The sequence below is a fragment of the Cynara cardunculus genome (genome assembly GCF_001531365.2).
Source record: "Cynara cardunculus var. scolymus isolate 2C chromosome LG 1, CcrdV1, whole genome shotgun sequence".
NCBI classification, from domain to species: Eukaryota; Viridiplantae; Streptophyta; class Magnoliopsida; order Asterales; family Asteraceae; genus Cynara; species Cynara cardunculus.
The window spans coordinates 44,060,162-44,064,457 of NC_037528.1; positions in this window are offsets into that span (position 1 = coordinate 44,060,162).

The following is a 4,296-nucleotide window of genomic DNA, read 5'->3' on the forward strand; positions in this document are numbered from 1 at the left end:
TAAGGACTTATTTAACATATTTTGGAATGTCCAAGGACTTATTTGTGCCAAAAAATTGTCCAAGGACTTATTTAACATGTTTTGGAAAGTTCAAGGATTTATTTGTTCCAAAAAAAAGTTCAAGGACTTAATCATTCCAAACAAGAAAGTTCATTGGTTTTTATTGTACTTTTCCCAATAATAAAATAGCCCATTTATCACATTATACAAAAAACTCATCACATCATATAGATAATAAATTCCTCGCATCAAATGGGTGAGACAACCCCACTTCCTCGCAACATACTGGTGCGAGAATCTCATCTCATCACATCACACTGGTGCGATAAACTCAACTTGTCGCATCAATAAGATGCGATAAGTCAAATCTTGTCGCATCACAAGGATGCGACAACCACTCTTCTCGCATCACAAAGATTCGATAAAGACAGCTCATCACATCAATAGGATGTGATAACCCAAGTATTCGAAATCATGAAGATGCGACAACTCAAAGTCATCACATCATAAAGATGTGACAACAGTTTGTCGTGATCAAAAACCCAGTTTTCACATATAGATGATTTTACCACTCTTAGCCCATAATACGCCTCTCCTGATTATGCAACTCTTATCCTAAAATACATCTCTCCTGATTATGTCACTATTATCTCGTAACACGTATCTCCTGATTATGTCATTTTTTATATCCAAAATACACCTCTTCTGATGTTGATAATAACATAACATCAGTTTTCCAAAACTTCCCCATGTATAGAACCATATGGTTATGTATAACACTTTACAACGATGAAAGTTTATAACATAAAACTCACCTTAAGATTTCACATAGATGAAGACAAACAGCAACAAATATTAGATTAAAAATCACAGAATTTGACTTCTATTTCTCCCCCTTCAGTTCTGTTGTTCTCTTGAGCTCAAAACACACACGCATAAACTTTTTCTTCCCTCACACAATAACGCATGAGATATTAAAAATATCTCATCTAATAATATGCTTTTAGATAATGAGGCGATGGGCGTTCAAAACATTTTAAGCACATTAACACATCAAGCCACTCAACTTACCACCCTTATTAAAAAAATAATCCCAAACTTTTATAACCGATAATCCGATTATCACAATAAAATACTTGTTTTATTCAAAATTTTACTATAATTTAAATATTTATTTAAAAAGAATGAATTAAAATATACTTTACTTTTAAAAATAAAAATTTATTAAATGAAAGATCTCCTTAATTCAAACCGGTGCTTCCATTTTTTTTAAAATACCGTTCCTTTTATTAAAAAAAACAATATCATGAATCATAAGGGTGGTGCCTCATTGGTTTGAGCTTGGGCTTCAAAGATCAAAAGTGTCTAGAGGTCTTAAGTTCAAATCCAAGGAATAATACAATCCCTTGTGGCCACGGAGATTCAAATGTGGTGACTCCGGACTACCCGCAAAGCAGGTGGTTGCTCTGGATTAGTCGGCTCGCATAGCGAGTTGGATATTCAGGTTAATCAAAAGGAAAAAAAACAATATCATGGTTAAAAGTTATTTTAATTATTTGTAGGTTTAAATAAGAACGATAAAAATTTAAAGAATATATGTAAATCGTCAATTTAATTTTATCTATTAAATAAGATTAACTTTCTAAATTTGTATAAATAAAAGCTACAAAAAATATAATTTATTAAAACTTCATTTTTAAAAATTTAAAATATATTAAACATAATTAAAATTGAAATAAAACAAGTTACACATTAAAACAAGCATTTGTATATTTTATGATATTGTTATACTTTTTCATTTAATTTTTGGTTTTTTTTCATTGATATAAGAACTCATTGAGTAAATTCACATGTGAAGCTCCACATAAAACTCTATGTTGATGGAAAAAACCAGGGATAAAAAAATGTACAAAAATGTAATGTTATGAACATCGAATTAAAAAAAAAGAATAAAATGCTCGTTTTTTTGATTAATTTGTTTGACTCTAATTTTGATTATTTAATTTTTTTTATGTGGGTTCTTTTTCATTTACCTGAATCTCCATCTGAAGCAACACAATTTATCATTTATTTATTTACAAATACATATAAAGCTCCATAAGATTCTACACATTTAATTTACTATGATTAGTCTTCGCATTTCGATCGAGTATTTAACATTTTGATGAAGTCTTCGAGGGATTGCAAACATGTAATGAGTGTCTTGGCGACGAATAGTTGTTGTGGACTATGTGTCCAAGTGGATTGAAGTAATGGCATACAAAAATGATGTTAAAACAGTTATTAAATTTCTCAAAGAAAATAAAATTCACACGATTTGGTTTAGTTCTTAACGTAAACTAACCATACATTTCAGACTGATGAATATATATATATATATATATATATATATATAGATTCCGTATATCGTTTTACCATTACGTCAAATGTTAGGTTTAGTTACTTACCTGTTGCACTTGGTTACATGTCTCATCAGGTGTGGACAGTCATTACATCTTTGTCGAAGATGTAGTATTACACGTGATATCTTATTGTATTACGTAATTGTGTATAACTCCCGATGCCAAACTTGATTAAATGTCTAAATGATGTTTTTAAATTAAGGCAAATGATGTTAAACGTATAGAAACATTTTTCATTTCATCCCTGTAGTTCCACTTCTTGCTCTAAAGATTATATATACAGTAAAGAATTATCCTTTATTTAAAAAAATTTGGTCAAGATAATTGTTTTGACAATGAATTACCGGATTATTCGGTTGCGTGATAACAACTACGTCAAAAATAGAGGGTAGTTTTGTAACTTTTACAAATAGACGACAAACAAGTGCATATGTGAACTTGTTTGATTCACATATGAAATATATGTGCATGTGTGATGTGATTCACATATAAACTATATGTTCATATGTGAACACGTGTAATTTATATATGAACTATTTAGCCGATTCATGTGTGTGAACCTGAATGATTTACATATGAACTACTTTTAAGTCATTCACATATGAATTATTTAATTGATTCACAGATTAAAAAAAATTGATAATTTTGATAACCTAGAATTGTGATATATGACCGCGAAAGAATCGGGAGAAGTCGATGATGATGATAATCGTTAAAGGGATCGAGACCGTATATCGCTGACCATACTTCCGCTGTTGTTATCAATAATGACGATAAAGTGATCAGTGGTTAACGGGATCGATCTTGATTATCGCCGCCGCTTTTTTCTAGTTATTATATTACCCTTCCTTTAAAAAAAATGGTTAAGATTTGTGGCTTTGACTGTGAAGTACCAGATAATTTGATCATTTGATTAAAGGGTTATGATCACTTCTTTACTTCTCAGACACTTAGCACTTCTCAAATGAATGTCTCTTTTTATCTATATTATATTATAAAACATTTGACAAAAACTCTTAAAAACCATTTTTTATGTATAAAGTACTGTTTATTAATGCATGTTACTTAAAACTCAAGATTACAAGTACATTGTGCGTAAGTACAATTTAATAAAGCTCCATATCTAAATTCATGTAACTAACTACAGATAAACATAATCAAATATAAGATAAACATCTCATTTTAAATATAAAAATTCTAAAATATAATTAGGATAATCATTAAGTTCTAACATAATACTTAATTATTATCTTTATAAAAAGTTATATTATTAAAACAAAAATAAATTATTTCATTATTAAACTTAAATTAAATTATAATAAAAAAATTACATAAAAAATGAGAACTTTTAAATAGCTGATTTTATATTAACATTCATATTTTTTTTTTCAAATTTATATTTTTATTAAAAAATAAAATCATTATTATTCTTAAAAACACATAAAATCATATTATAACATTGACATAGACAAATAATAAAATAGAACATTAAAATTAAAATGTATGTTGCTGCATTGCACGAGTATCTAGACTATATTATAAAGCATTTGACAAAAACTCTTAAAACTCATTCTTTATGCATGAAGTACTGTTTATTAATGCATATTATTTAAAATTTTAGATTAAAAGTAAATTGTGCGTATGTACAACTTATTAAAGATTCATTTTTTAATTCATATAACTAACTGAAGATAAACATAATCAAATTCTGGATAAATATTTTATTTAAAATATAATTACGATAATCATTGAGTTCTAACAGAATTCTTAATTACTATCCTTATAAAAAATTATAATTATTAAATAAAAAATAATTTACTTTGTTATTAACTCTAAACTAAATTATAATTAAAAAATTGAATTAAAGAAATTACACAAAAAACAATAACTTTTA